This window comes from Frieseomelitta varia, unplaced genomic scaffold, assembly GCF_011392965.1.
Source record: "Frieseomelitta varia isolate USP_RPSP 00005682 unplaced genomic scaffold, Fvar_1.2 scaffold_281, whole genome shotgun sequence".
NCBI classification, from domain to species: Eukaryota; Metazoa; Arthropoda; class Insecta; order Hymenoptera; family Apidae; genus Frieseomelitta; species Frieseomelitta varia.
In genome coordinates this window covers 1,658,004-1,674,537 of record NW_025110014.1, presented here as the reverse complement: position 1 = coordinate 1,674,537, position 16,534 = coordinate 1,658,004, and the positions used below count along the sequence as shown (strand labels likewise).

General features: G+C 41.2%; 1 protein-coding gene and 1 long non-coding RNA gene across 2 annotated transcripts in view; one reads left to right on the top strand and one right to left on the bottom strand.

Moving 5' to 3' along the window:
- LOC122529236 overlaps window positions 1–9,450 on the top strand; it is a 348,092-nt gene extending 338,642 nt beyond the window's left edge. Inside the window, exon 11 of the mRNA XM_043655130.1 lies at window positions 7,770–9,450. The gene's annotated coding sequence lies outside the window, so the exon portion shown is untranslated. The remainder of the gene's footprint in view (window positions 1–7,769) is intronic.
- Window positions 1–16,534, bottom strand: part of LOC122529237 — an 87,889-nt gene that overhangs the window by 56,071 nt on the left and 15,284 nt on the right. The gene's annotated exons all lie outside the window — the stretch shown is intronic.

The following is a 16,534-nucleotide window of genomic DNA, read 5'->3' as shown; positions in this document are numbered from 1 at the left end:
ACAAAGTACGTTGATTTTTTGAGCACGCGTTTACACGAAATATTAGAGGAAGTTCCAGTCGATATTAGATTATTCGTATGCAGTTTATGCATGATGGAGCTCCGCCGCATTTTAGCCGAGTGGCTACGCAATTTTTAAATCAATACTTTGCAAATAAATGGATTGGTCGTGGAAGTCCTATTGCATGGTCTGCTCGTTCTCCGGATTTGAATCCATTAGATTTTCATTTGTGGCGACATTTAAAATCTATTGTATACGCAACATCGATTGAAAATGCTGAAATACTACGAAATAGAATAGAGCAAGTCTTCCGACAAATTCGAGAAACACCAGGAACGATGGAGAGTAACCAGATGAATGACAAGACGCGTGTCAGCTGGTCATTTCGAGCATTTTTTGTAAAAGTAATTAAAACAAAAAATTCATTATATCTTATAAACGAAGACAGATAGGACATATATTTATATGACTTTTTTTCATTATTTTTAGGCGTACAATTAGCTGCCGAAGTGGGTCCCACAAGTTACAAAACTCTGTATAGGTTTTATATATATGTAATAAGAAATTAGAATGTTTTCCGTGGCAGTATTTTTGCTTATTAACAGGAACAAAGCAGGACGAAGCGTTAAACGAGAGGGTAAACAAAGTTATAGCGAAACGAGAATTTGCAAAGGATTAGAACCTCCTCTCCCTCCCCTCCTTTCTCCGTTGTTCTTGCCGGAGAATTACGTTTTCTCTCTTTGCTCTTTTTTAGTTTCTCTCCCCCTTCCCCCGCACTCTCATCTCTCTCCATTGTTTCGATATAAAGAAGGACGATTAGATCCTTTGAAATGCCCGCGAAAGAAGCATTTTCGCGCAAATAATAAAAATTAGTTTCCCGTTTGATCGAAGTTTCATTATCCATCCTCCGGATCGTTCGAACAACTAACAAGCCGCTTTTCCAGCGTCGTTCGAACGACGAACGAAGCCCGGATAACGAGCAACTGGTTTTACCATCGCCAAATAACGATCGCTATGCTTCTAATGACCACTACCAATTCACTGCGAATCATTCGCCTTCGACGTTTAAACCGTCGATCGCTAGAAACTGAAAGAGCGGTTGCACAAACGCGCAATGTACGGGGTGGAAAGAAAAGTTTGTCCGTGGCTATCACCTTCGATTTGATGGAAATACGTGTAAGGAGCCAGCTGGGAAATTGACCTTGACCTTGAATTTCAAGATCAAAAATTTCTTTTCGCATCGTACTCTACTCATCGCGAGATTTCCCAAGAAATCATAGGTCGCGACCTAATAGTTCTTTTGAGAAATTTCTTAAGCATTTAATACTGCGGACGCGTGCGTTCTAACAGCGACTTTATATATAGTTTATATTTCCAATAATGTTGACAATTAGTTTTATCATTTGATTATCTAGACTCACACTGATGCTACAACTATCACAAAACAAATGTTAGTGAAACGTAATACGAAAATTACGTAACATAGACATCCACGCGTATCCGGAGCCATAAAGTTCGCTGTTAGAACACACGCATCCGCAGCGATTACAAAACTGCAACCTACGGTTCCTTGGAAAAGTTTTACCTCCGCGATGAGTAGAATACAATACAAAAAAAATTCTTTTAACGTTGAAATTCAAGGTTGAGGTCAATTTTGCATAAAATGTTTTTTTTTACATAAAAATTTATTACGATAAAATTCGAAAGGAGCAAATTTACGCAACATCCCGATTCTACGTGATAATTATCGCGGTACCGGTGCCTATTGCGAGAGTAATCGATCGACTGCTACGTAAAGTCAGGACCGCGATTAATTTGACGAAAAGCACGGGGAGACGGACTCGACTTTCGGCTTAACGAACAGGACGCGCGTTGTTTTTCACGCGCGTTCGGGCGTGTCGTTCCCCTTTTTCCACGCCGCCAACCGTTCCCACTGGCCGATTGCTGGCCAATGTCCAAAAAAGTGACCGCAAATGGAGAATCGATGGAACAACAAGCGCATTCATCGGACTCATTAATTCTGTAACTGCGTTGCACGGCCCCGTATCTTCCTACTGCGGGGGACGATTTATCACGTAGCAAAACGAAAGTATAAACAAAGCCAAGCCGCGGCAGGATGGATATCCGTCCGAAATTTATACGACCCTCCGCAACATAGAGACGCCAGGCCAAATAAACTGGAAATTTCGGCAGAAAGTGTATCAGATATTTTTTGTCATTCGTGTATCAAGGGCCATCGGTAGCGGTAATGATAAGCAGCAAATTTCCTTTCAAAAGGAAAGATTTTTGTTTGTGAACGTACCTTTACAACCTTTAGAACATTCTACTTTTTATAGGCAGAAAATCTACAACATTCTTTTTACAATTAATAAAGACTGCCTCTTTCGACGTAGCTCTTTGTCTGATCAAGTATCGTTACTACTACTGAAGTATTCACTCTGATATCTCGACGAAGAATCAATAATCCAATTATACCAAAATATTCACGCATCGAACATGTATAATATTTAAAATATTTATGGCAAGTTGGTTAACAAAGACTGTCTCTTTTGACATAGCTCTTTGCCTGATCAAATATTGCTACTACTACTGCTGAAGTATTCACTCCGATATCTCAAAAACTTAAAACTACCCAATAATTATACAAACATGTCGTGAAAAATATTTAAAACATTTATGACGAGTTAGTTAACAAAGACTGCCTCTTTTGGCGTAGCTCTTTGTCTGATCAAGTATCGCTACTACTACTGAAGTATTCACTCTGATATCTCGACGAAGAATCAATAATCCAATTATACAAAAATATTCACGCATCGAACATGTATAATATTTAAAATATTTATGGCAAGTTGGTTAACAAAGACTGTCTCTTTTGACATAGCTCTTTGCCTGATCAAATATTGCTACTACTACTGAAGTATTCACTCCGATATCTCAAAAACTTAAAACTACCCAATAATTATACAAACATGTCGTGAAAAATATTTAAAACATTTATGACGAGTTAGTTAACAAAGACTGCCTCTTTTGGCGTAGCTCTTTGTCCGATCAAGTATCGCTACTACTACTGAAGCATTCGCTCTGACATCTCGACGAAGAGTTAAAACCATCCAACAATTATACCAAAATGTCGTGAAAAATTTCACGTGTCGAACGTGTGCAATAAGTAAATATTTATGGCGAGTTGGTCAGCTACTCGTCAACCTGTCATAAATCTACTGCGAGAGAAGAGTTACAACCGGGCGCGGGTTCCATTGTCCGACACCGTTTCATCCCCGTCACCGGTTTCCTCCGGCGCGAATCTCCGAATTTCCAATTTTCTCCCGTTCTCGTTCCTTCCCTCTCCTCCGCGTACCACCGTTTCGATCACGATTTCGTCGATCCCGCGATCGTAGCACGCCGACGCGACGTACCCACTTTTGCAGAATCTGCAACGACTGGCGGCGATTGGCGTCTCGTGCCATGTACAAGGTGATTCCATCGAAACGAACGATATTTCTCTCCCCATGAAAATCAATTTAAATCCTTCTCTCTCTCTCTCTCTCTTTAAAGAAACCAAATTTCTCGTTTCGAACTGTCAACGTTGAAAAATTGAGTTCTCCCCCGACCCTTTTCATACTCGTACGCACATTGTCACGTACACATTGGAAATTAAACGACACTTTTCCGAGATGGTACGCCTGCGAACAATTGGACGTTCGTGAACAATCAAGCACGTGAAAGCCAAGTGCTATACGTCTTTAAAGCTACTAAACTAACGTTACGACTAGTCGCTTGTCTTTAGTACTGTAGCTAGTTCAGCGAATAGTTCGAAATTTCCTCAATAGCTCGTAACTTGAAAAATACATTTGTTTCGACAACTCTCGGCTCTTTGCGCTGTTTCCCAATTTGTTCTCAGCCAATTCTGATTTAATTTTTCCTACTAATTTGCTTTGTCACACGTCAGAGACTTTGGAATTCCAGGAGAAAATTATGGGATTGCCAATTAAATTTTCTCTGAACCTAGAACTCTGAGAAAAAAGAAAAAGAGCTCCACAATACTATCATTGCACTCAACGAGAGACTTTCGACAATTTTTCGCAATTCTACCAAAGACAAATACGAATTTTCACGAAGTGGGACAATGTTCTTGTTCTCTCTCGACGATCGAAATTTATCATCCCGTTTGATCATTTTCCCTCGATTTCGACCCGTGTTGATTCGAATCGTCAGTTTTATCGAACGTTTTAGTGTTTTGAAGCCGCGGCGCCAGTATCGAAGAGATTCGTGAATTGTACGCGTTGTTTCGTTTGATTTATGCGATTGCTACAGTGACGCGGTGATAATGAGCGCGTTGGATACGCTGAGGATGCGCCGCATCGATTTCTGCGGTGTATGATTCAATCTATTCGAAACTCGTCATTTTATTTGGTCGTCGTACTTGGAGACGTTAGTCGTTCAATGAAACGTGATTTTTGAGCAGTTCGACGTGCGAGTTGCCTGATTTCTGATGAAATCTTTGGTCGTGCTAATGATCAGTTGCCTTTGGTCGTGAAAGCTGATACCGGCAGTGCTCGGTCGTAGAACTTGATATCTATATAATATCTTCCAGTCATTAATAGTGTGGAGTTCATTAAGAAGCTCATCGTTATCGTCTTTAGAGCCAAGGATTGCCAGAATTTGAGACACGTTGATTTATCCATGTCTTTGTTAACGTACAATTTTATCAACAGTAACATCTGTTCATTCATCGATAAGTTACGTAACCAACCTGCACATATAAAATCGATTCTCTCGATTTTTCTATGAAACATCCTTTACCTTTTTTTTTTGCGCAACACTTTTATTCAGTCTAGACAAGTGACGTAACTCACACAACTCCTGTTCCCTTCAATTCTACGCGACTTTCATCATTTATTTCCTAGAATACGTTCTTCAGAAGTTACGCAACACGCAAGATATATTTTTTGAAACAACTTTCATAAACAAGTGGTTCGATACCGCGATAATTGCTGATAATGTTCAACGATTCCTCGCGGAATCCGGGAACGTTCCTCTATCTGAATAGCAAAACGATAAATCGCGATCGACATGGTAATTTGAGGCAATCGATGCCGACGCGACACATCGATCGAGACGAAAAGCATCGGTTAAAGCGTGCAATGAATAATTAATTTATGCAAAACGGAACACACTTAAATTGTGTAACGGCACTCGTCCGACATTTCCGTCGCGCGCGCGCGCGCGCGTATCTTCCGCCGTGAGTGAAATATATCCATTACACGCATCTACACGGTGGTGAACGACGTCTCTCATTTGAATTCACCCACGAAGACGCACGCAGAGAGTACCAGTGCACACATAGGAGGGAGGCATGTTACCGCGGAGCCGTGTTACCAGCGATTTCATCGTGTTCCAAGCGTAACACGGACGAGCTCGCCTCCCCACCCTTCGATATATTCATATTCGAAGTTACATGTCCCAGCGGTGCTTCAATCTCCGTGGAAGATTGAACCGAGATGCTGGTCGTGTTTCGGCAACCAAGCCTTGTAACGAAGTCGCATGAAATTCGTTCGTAATAACGCGCGTTTCTCATCCCTCGGCTGTGCCGGAGCAGTTTTGAATTTCTCTCTCGAGGCAGTGAGGTCCTCTTTCAATGGTACAACTTTTTCTCTCGTTCAATGTCGCGTCGTGATTGATTCTTCCAGCGTATTTATATCATAGCGTAGATTTAATATTTAATATTTTGTTCTCCCGCGACATCTCTTGCTCCTGGAATTCATCTATCATCTATCTGACTTGTACTCATCCCTCCGATCTGTGTTTAACCACTTGCGCTGGCAACTGATTGCGGACCGTAACGAGTGACGAAACCATATATACAATAATTCGTCGCTTTCTTTTTGAACTCGTCCGTGTGATATCACTGGACAGAAATTATTGTGAAGTAATAAATTTATTATTTGTTTTGCTTCGATTATACTTAAAAATGTGAAAATATTGCAATTTTGAGATAAAAGATTTTCGACGTGCGTGGCACGTCATTCCAGCGCAAGAAGTTATAACCACTTGCGCTTGAAACTGATTGCGGACCGTAACGAGTGACCAAACCATATATAAAATAATTCGTCGCTTTCTTTTTGAACTCGTCCGTGTGATATCACTGGATAGGAATTATTGAGAAGCAATAAATTTATTATTTGTTTTGCCAATTTTGTTTTACTTAAATATACTTAAAACTGGGGAAATATTACAATTTTGGAACAAAAAATTCTCGACGTACGTGGCACGTCATTCCAGCGCAAGAAGTTAAACTGCTTCATTTTTAATCACGGGTTTGTTCCGCTCAAATTTGCCTTGGTACATGTGTACTTGGCAAATTTTCAAGTTCCAAGATGAAGCATAGAAAAAAATTTTGTTCTATATCTTCGACACACTTTTCAAATTTTTAAAGTGTACATGACAAATCTTCAAATTTTCGATTCTCTCGAAAACGAGGCATATTTCATATGGAAATTTTACACGTAGAATCGCACCCTGACGGATTGCACCAGGATTTCGGAAACACTATGTATATTATCCAACTGATTTTTTTAACATTGTCCTCGTTTCTCTCTTTTCTCTTTTTCTGCAAAAGATATTTTCCCGCGTATTTGAATAAATTAAACTATTCACTGCGCAACATTTCCACCGCACTTGGCAACTAAATCGACAATCCAAAATTCTCACTTCTCTTAAGTTTCTCTCCTCACAGTTACGTCAGAAACCTCGCTGTGGTAAAAAATCTCGTTCATCGCGTGTTTCAGCGTGACAACATTTGCCTAACATCGTCGAAATCTCATTGTCCTAAAACGTTTGACGGATATCGAGGAAAGGAGCAAAAAAGAGAGAAATTGTTGTGCTCTCACAAATGATCGTGAAACGGAAATAGGACGGATTACCATCACGATAAAAAAAAAATCTCATCTCCGCGTTCTTTTATTCCCGAACGTTAATACCTTGCCTCGGTTGTTTTATTGCGTCGTTCCGCACCTCTCGCGAACATCCTTGGGCGAATGTTGTATTTTGTCCAGGATTGACTTCGGCTCCCGTATCCTGTGTAAATTATTAAAGCCAGGCTATCTCTTTGACCGTGCACACCTGGATGGGATAAGTGTTCTAGCTATATGTTTCTGTTAACATGTTTGCAGCGCGGTTAATAGCTTGAACGTGTTTTGAAACGCTAATTACGAACGATGGAGGGAACGTTTGATGCACCGCCGTAATTACAGAGAATGTTTAAGATAATCCTTTGACGGCTGACGATAACGAAACGTTAGATTTCCCGAAAATGAAGCGGGAGGAGGGTAAAGGACTAGGACCAGCATTTTAGACAAAGTGTCTGTTTCAAAGAAACGAAAAGTCATTGTCAACGAGACACGGAGTTTTCTGCTTCCTTTAGACAGCGTTGCGCGTTTTCTTTTTCTTTGCATGTTCGTGTTTCTAAATTGTTTAAAGATACAAAGAGAACAATGCAGAAATAGTAAACGGTAATGCAAAGGAATATAAAAGGGAAATAACCTTATATATACAATATAAAAAAAAAAAAATCTTACAGGTTGTAACACCCTAATAATAAGCTATGATGTTGCAAGTAAAAATAACACAAATTTAACACGTTAAGGGTCGGCGTCAGACCCCAGGGATTGACAGTGAACTTTCCGTTTAGGCGGCGTCAAGTAAGACGAAAGACAACCGAAAGTAAGACGAAGACAAACCTAACAGAGAAATCGTGAATTCGTGTGTTTCAGGGCGTGACAACAGTGCCGGGAGATCTCCGCCGGCAGTCAGACGTGAATTTCGTGGCGCGTGGGGCATCGCGAGACAAGACGGAGCGAGCAAACACGTCGAAGCAACGATGTCAGTCACGCGTCGTCGGTGAGATCGACGAATCACGGACTAGTCAACCGGCAACGAGTATCGACTCTGACGATCAACGATGGATCGTCGATCTACCTGGTCGCGTAGAAAGCCGGTGAAACGAAAAAAAGAAAAAAAGAAAAGAAGAAAGAAAAAAACGGACAGAGGACAGATCGTTTTTACCTTTAACAAATAGATATTTTCCCTTTCTCGATCGATCGATTTTGATCAGTAGCTCATCCTCGAAGAACTCGTCCCGGTGATCATTTCTTTCGACGATGATCATGTCCGCGAGTTAACGTGTAAAAGCGAATGAGAAGGAAGAATGGAGATCGTTTCTTTCTCGCTGTTACGGAGAGACACATCGCCGTTGTTACAAAGTGGGCCATTATATTGTACAGTTCTAACTTTGACGGATGCTCGAGACAGTGCTCGGAGAAATCTTCAAGATTATTCCTAGTGTTCGTTGTCGCGATGACGAGAAACATCATCGACGCGGGAGACTAATGAACGGGGGGAGGGGGGAGAAGGGATGCCCAGAAACGTTGGAAACCAATGGAGAGGAGCTAGTGTTGTTTGGAATGTTCCGTCGATGGAGGAGTTGGCGGAGATTTATCGCTCGTTACCAGAGAATAACGGAAGCTTGTTGGATCGAGAACGTTGATTGAAGAATGAGTACATATTACAGCCGGACTTACCACTTCATTATATTTCCTCCTCGTATCGATCGTACTTTATGAGCACGAATGTACTGTACTTTGCCAAAATCATAACAGACCACCTTCCATAGTTGTTAAGAAATTTCCACAGACAGATCACTATTTCGTACATTAATCGTTATTCCTTGCCTCGGTTTTGTACCAAACTTTCCCTTAAAATATCTTTTCTCGTTCGCTGAGCGAAGCAAGGGTGAAAATTTCAACAGAAAATGTCAGGAGAGCCGCAGTTAGCAGTTGAGCGAAGAAACTCTCGACAGCCTCGTGTGCACGAGTGTAATCGAACTGCGACCTCTCTCTCTCTCTCTCTCTCTCTCTTTCTCTTTCTCTCACGTCATCCACGTGCACGTGTACCAAAGCGGCAGCCTCGGTTTAACCTACATCTCGCGAAAGCGCGTCGCTGACTTTTCCACCGTCGAATAGTTGGGATAGCTGGACGAACGTCGGCCGTGATATAATTAATTAGAGTTCTCGCCTAGAAATTCTTTCCAACTAGTTCTCCCGTCGCGTGGAAAATAATCCATTGCCGCTGCATTGCGAGTGAAATTCACCTCGAATCTGTTACGGAACCTTCTGTTGAACGAAGTTGATTCTCGTTGTCGTGCAAAATAATAAACCATCGTCTCTGACGCTCGCTTCTCCTACTTTGTTTTTCTTTCTTCCATTCCTCCTCCCTCCGCTTTTTACCTTTCGTTTTATTTCTCTCCTCCGTCTATCAGCGAGACCTCCTCTTCATTCGCGAATCCTCTCGATTTCGCCGTTGGTTTCCGACGTATTTTCGCTTGAAAACACACCACGGCTGAATTATTCGCGCGTAGCCATTTGCCAGTAGCACGCCAATGCGCCACGGTGGTGAGAAAAGAGACAACTCGCGGTGCGCCTCGAGCCTCGAAAGGGGTAGCAGGCGAACGAGACCGAGGCTGTGTACAATAAACTTCTCGGGCAACGGTGCCCGCGCGAGAATGTTCATTCGCTATTTGAAAACGTTGCAGATGCCTGGAGCGCAGAAATCTCTGATCATGAAATAATATTTGCCAATCTCTGTGCAATCTCTCGCAGCAGAAGACAGTTTCTTTTCTTTTCTTTTGGTACAATTTGCAAATTCTTGGGCAAATATTTAATAAAGGCAGATTAATATAGAGCAGAAGTGTGCAGATACCTGATACTGATATAGAGGAATTGGATCGAATTCAATAATTTTCAAATCGGATAGGGTGGGATCGTAAGTATTAAAAACAAAAATACGCTCGGATACCCGTTGTTTCAGAACTCGAAACCCATTATTCGATTCGGGATATGATTTTTCCAATTTATCGTAAATATATTAATTAACAGTGACAATAACACCGGTAAAAAAAAAACTCATAGTATTTCTATTCTACAAGCCGATTATGATTATTCCGATTATTTCGATGTTCAAGCACGTCAAATTTAGGAAAACTTAGTAAAAAAATAAGTTTGAGGTCGAATCGTCCGAAAAAAATTAACATTGACGATGAAAATGAAGTCGAAGTTGCAAATAATTCAAGCGACGGGGATAACGAGTTTGTGCCAATTAAAAAGAAAAGATTGATTGTTTTGAATTACAGTAGCGATACTAACATCGAATAAAATTCACTTTTGTTGTATGAACTGACATTATTTTTTTTTCTTATTAACCTATGTGAAACAAATGTGTATTCTATATTGGCTTTTCTTTCCAACATTTTGCTTTCTTTTTCACCAATTTTCATTCGCGTAAATGAAGGAACGGGGTATATCTTTGCACAATGCTTTCTTTTCTTACGTATTCTTATATTCACTACGTGCTCTTACACGAGGAACACACGGAAATGTTTTCGAAACTGAAATTCAAAAAAAAAAAAAAATCACGTTCCGAATCCAATGTCGGGTCACGAATGAATTTCGGGTCCTGAATTTTCAAAACTAAAAATTTACAACGAGTGGGGAAAAAATCATGCTCCGAATCCAATATCCGGTCTCGAATGAGTTTCGGGTCCTGAACTTTCGAAACGAAAAATTTACGGGGAATCGGAAAAATCGTGTTCCGAATCCAATATCCGGTCTCTATTACGGACATACCCGAACGTATTCGTGCGATTGGACATCTTTCAGTCCTTCAAAAATCCCGCAAAAATCACTCCCTGACACGTACACGTATATTTCTAAATCTCTCTTCTTTATTTCGTAAAAAGTTGGTCACGTCTGGCAAACCGGTAATCTCACTGCAATTAATTAATAAACGGAGGGAGTGTCTACGATACGGGAAAACGAAGAACTCGCTGGTCACACGACGGAATTAAACGGATCGGATGAGGACGAAACGCAACACGTGACTCCATTTCACTTTTTGCCGATCGCTCGTATGAAGAAGTTGAATAACAGCACCGCTCCATCGTTGCGTCACCGTGATGTGACACGCGAGGAAAGAAGGGAAACCGATTCGATTCGATTCGCCGCGCTACGTAAATGTATAAGCTTCCGCGGTGATCAAATGTGTCTCTCCCTGTTCAAACGGTGTGAACGTGTTCGACATCCGTGGCACGAGGTCAATATAATTTCGGTACTTGACACCAGGCAATTTTCTACGAAGAAGTGGCTCCTCCACTTAACCGGTCCAAGAACACCGGCAATTGCCGCGATATTTCCCCGTCAGTATAATTTAATCGATGGAAATAAAATATAGGGGAATTTGGGAAATTTCGTTCCACTTTTTTTCTTTTTTTTTTTTTTTTTCCTATTTACTCCCGGCATCGACATTCGTGAAAGCGTCGCGGAATATTAAAGTAGATCGTACTAGCTATCATATTCCATTTGCATAAAAGAGAGAGAGAGAAAGAGAGAGAGAGAGAGAGAGAAAAGGAAGGTAATAGGTAATCTCATAGCCTTGCTCTGTTCGATATTTCAATACTATGTCAAACATTTAAATTTCATAATGAGAAATTAATAAGATAAACGTTAATGCTCCTCCCCTCCATTTCCATTCTCCCAATTTTCCGACCGATTGATCTCACGATTTTTACTTGAGCAGTTTTACAAACGACGAGAACCAGTCCCGTTCTTTCATCAACGACGAGTCCTAGCTTCTCTCGCGAAACTCGACGAAAATTCGTAGACGAGTCGTTTCTCGATCAACGTATAATTCACGATAAAATTGTCGTGCGATTGCTGACCATGTTTCTCTTCGCACTCTAAACAAGGAACAAGCATGACGAGCGTGAGTGGAACGGTCGCCGGCGAAAAATGTGATGTGCGAAAAACGTATCAAAAAAAAAAAAAAAAAAAAAAAAAAAAAAAAAAAAAAAAACAGAAACAAACGAAACTGGCCGATGTTACACGAAGGATTTTATCTATACATATTATAAACGTGCACGATCTATACATATTATAAATAGGCCCGATCGATCGCGATAAGATTATATTTTTATATGTACATATGGCCTTCCTTCTTGTTATCTTATTAAATATATCGACGAGAGGCGGTAGATAGAGACGAGCCATCACTGCGTGTTGTCGTCTGCTCGATAAATAACGGAAAGGAAGAAAGAGATCGGTTCTGGCGTCGAGCAACGAAGCATCGGGCGAAACGAGCGAAATAACACTATGCCATCTCGTTTCTAACGAGACGTGGCTTCGTATGAAACCGGAGGCAGGTAGGGAGCACACTGATTTCATAAGATTAGTCGTCAAAACACGCCGTTGGACAGGCATTGTGCATGCACGGTTTTACATGACACCTTATCACCGCGAGGAAAGTAGGCTCACACGTATTGCGCGTTGTCAATTCGATGCGTCTTGGCTTCGACCGAGCCGAGCCCCCCTTGTTGTATATTTCCGGCTCCGACCATCGCGCGGAGTTTTATGAAAATTCTCTCCGCGCGAGTTCGATAGAAAATTCTTACTAGAAATACCTCGTTCCCTAACGGCGGAACGTTCGATCGAGCGTTTTATCGCGGGCACGCGTTACATGTATACATGTCTTTCTGTTGTGTCTTTCCATTGAGGAACGATATGCTCTTGGCGAAATTTAATCTCGTTACGAGATCCTCGCTGGTGATCCATCACGAGAAACAAAACGACAGAAAAAAAACAAGAAAGAACAACAACAGAGAGAGAGAGAGAGAGTGAAATACACGTTTGGTGTAACGAGATTTCCGACGGTGCCGTAGATCCTTCGAGCAACGCGCGATTAAATCTTGCTCGATTTTGGAGCTGACGTTTATTCGAGGGTCTTGCATGGTAAATTCGCACGGCATTCTCCACACGTGCACACGTGCATACACGTGCACGCACACGCACACGCGCGAGGATCATTCATCTCGCGCGTATTCGAATAAAAACGCTCGACCGGAGCAACGGGACAATTTCACGCGCAACGATGCAAACGGCAAGCAAATATATTCGAGGATGTATAGCTCTTAGGTAGCTCGTAGATGTAGAACTCCATTTTGATAAACTGTGTTTTTTGCACGTACGAGAATTTCGACGCATGTGCGCGTCGCGTTTCCCAGCGAATTGCAGAAATTCCCGTCTAATTGCTACTCTGCTTCTGTATAAATGTTACTGATATTAACAAACACATACGCACATATACATACGTACATGTATGTGTGTGTGTGTGCGTGTGCGTGCGTGTGTGCGTGTGTGTATGTCAAAATCGATCATTGTATGTACAACGACTCGACAGATGTTTGTTACGTACAACGAGAGGGAATGCTTGATCGTGCGTAAAAAGTTGTGCGACCTGTTTGTTCCGCGGGACATGCACGCGTTAAATAGGCCGGGAATTAAGGGAACAGACAGCGGCGGTCCGGCCGAGTTTCGGGGCTTGTCACGCTCGTAATGAGATTATGTTTGCAATGCGGCAACACGACGCGACAGGAAATGTTACGCGCTCTGGCCCGACATCGCCGAGAGAGAACTGGAGGAACTGTGTCACCGAGCTGGACAGAATTTCGTTTCACGCCGGACGATGAGTATTGTAATAATCCAGGATTCATAATGCGACCAACAGAGGAGAGGGGAGGGAATTGTGTTTCGCAGACAGCCTGCGGTCGCTCGTGACTGGATCCGTTTCGGTATTACAGACGTGGAACTTGAACTTGCGGTTCACCCGTTGCACGTTGTTCTTGTTATCTAACTGATAGGGTCGCCAATCTAACTCTCGTACAATTGACAAGCCGTTAACCCTTTCGCTACTTTTGGCAGACTTTCGACGCGTAAGTCGTATTATTATGTAGTCGAATTATTATGCACGTAGCATAACAATTCGGAATTCAATTCGGCGAGACATTTCTCGTCAGCGTGCATTTCTCAGAAAGTATATCGAAACAATCGGAACAAACTGAATCGCGCCACGTTAAACCGATGTTATTTATTTCTTCGTATTATGTACTGTTATATTTCTGAGAAGGTATATTTCTCAGAAAATATATTGAGAATAATCGGAACAAAATTGAATCGCGCTACGTTGAACCAAGATATTATTTATTTATTCGTATTCTGTGTTGAATTGTTACATTTCTCGAAAAGTATATTGAAATAATTGTAAAATACATTTCTCAGAAAGTATATTGAAATAGTTGAAATAAACTGAATTTCACTATGTTGAACCAACATTATTTATTTATTCGTGTTCTGTAATATTGAATTGCTAGCGCACACACTGAAAATTGAACAGTAACTTTAACCTTTATTTCATGATGTACATGTCTAACGATCTAGTAAAGTGTGGTACAATTCGAAACGTGGATCAATAATCCTACAATATGGATATAAGTATAATCCTATGTCACGTTTCTTGCATTCGTAACGCATTTCCTTTCTTCTGTTTTCTTATGTTTTTCTACACACTGCATATATGCGCCTTGTTTTTTCCGAATTATCGTGTTGTTTACGTATACATATTATCAATATTTACTTTTCGATTTACACACGTACATACGTCCTTCTTACGCTATGTTTTTGTAAAACATAAATATATAAATATGAAATTTCATTAAATTAAATATAAATGAGCCTGTGCGCGCCTATGGACGCCAATAGTAGCCAAAGGGTTAATGGAAACTTTTGCACAACGCTCGCCATCTAATTTCCCCGTCAAAGAATCGAACTACGATCGATTAGAAGAGAACGGTCCCGTGGTTTCAGTCGAGGTGAATTTCGCTCCGATGGGACAGCAATCTCAGGGGCAAACACAGTCAAAATCACGACGCAGCGACATTCCTAGTCAGTAGGTGAGAAGACACAAAACACGCGGTGGGACACGCGCGTCAGGATTTCGCGAAATTGCACTGTCAACGTCGTGTCAACGACGATTGCAGCCTCTCTGGCTGCAACCTACAATCCGCGAAAAATACGCAGGCTCGCCTGCGTAGCCCGGTCTACAAAAGGTGTCAACTTTTCGCCATTTATTATGTCTGTCCCAAAAACGAGTCACCCATCACTTGAATCCCCCACCTCGCGTACAATGTAGAATTTCATTCATTCGCCATCTCGCTTTTTAATCGAGATTCCGTTGTTCCGTTAATCGAAGAAGAAACCGCTTTGTCTAACGTGGTTGATGACTATACGAGTCAGAGATCGAATTCACCATAGTGAGGGAGATCGCGAATTGGGCTAGGACCGCGGAATTGCGCGAAGAAACTCGGTATTCGCAATAATACCGACGGATCCGGCCTTTTGGTCAGATGCAATTGCACATTCTTCCCACGGCAGCGTGGTGATCTTCCCTCGCTGCCGCGCTGCATTCCTCGAATGCGCTCCCCTTACAGCGAGAATTTGGCCGCTATCTGGCCACCAATTTCTCGGCAAAATCCCCACGTTAAAGGTAATTGGAAATTTTTCTTGTAACTGTAACTGAGTCGAGCATCTCTGTTTGCTGCGAAAGGCTAAGGAACGTGGATTGTTGAACAATTTAACGCTACTTTCCGTCGAACTTAAAGAATGAATTCAACATCAGTGATGCAAATCGACCATTTGGCTGCACGGAACCATCAGTACACACGGTGTGCTACTCGGATGTCAGTCGCTGTGACTAGCTATCTTTGCTGCATTTAGAGGAAACAACGAACGAATAAAATTGTAAAACCGATGGCAAATTGATATAATACATGCAACTTACGTAGTAAAGGAAAATTTGTAGGAATCAATTCACGATATGATAATACGAGAGTGTACGATAACTGAACAATATTAATAAAAACATGCGAACATTGAAACACTTATTCAGTCTGCTGTTGCTACGTTACATAAAACGATAAATTCCATGTTGGATCAGTTCAATTTAATAAAACAGTGAAAGTGCCATGGCAAGAAAAATTTTAGAAGAGCACTAAATCTTTCTTGTAAATAATTTCTTATTGTCATTTACCGTTAAAGGAAACAAAAAATAAATATCACAAGTGTATTTTGCACATTAACAGTAACAGAAACAGTCGCGAACGTTTTATTATTTATCTGTAAACAAACCAAAAAAAAAAATACATTGTTACATATGTTTCGCACCGTATATTATATGTGGGAAGTTAAGTTCTAGTAACGTTTACACTACCAATAATAATAATGTAATTATAATATTCACTTTATCGTAAATGACACTAAAAAGTTGTTTACAAGAAAAACTTAGATATTGACATAACCATAGTTCCCATTTTTCACTTATTGGACCGTTTACGATCTGATTATCTAAGATTTGAAGAGAAAAAAAAATGGTAATCTTCGTAATCCCAGCGTTGGATTCATTCTTCAAACGTTGAACGAAATCTACTTTCGACTATCTGTGTATCGAGCGCGCAAAGAAGGAAACTTTCGTTTAATAGAGAAACCTCGCGGCGACGAGATTTACAGCTCGGGTTCGGCGATATTTTCACGCGAAGGCGTGTGTATCGAATGGATGGTCACGTTGCTGCTTAAACTCGCAACACCAAAGATGGCCGCTA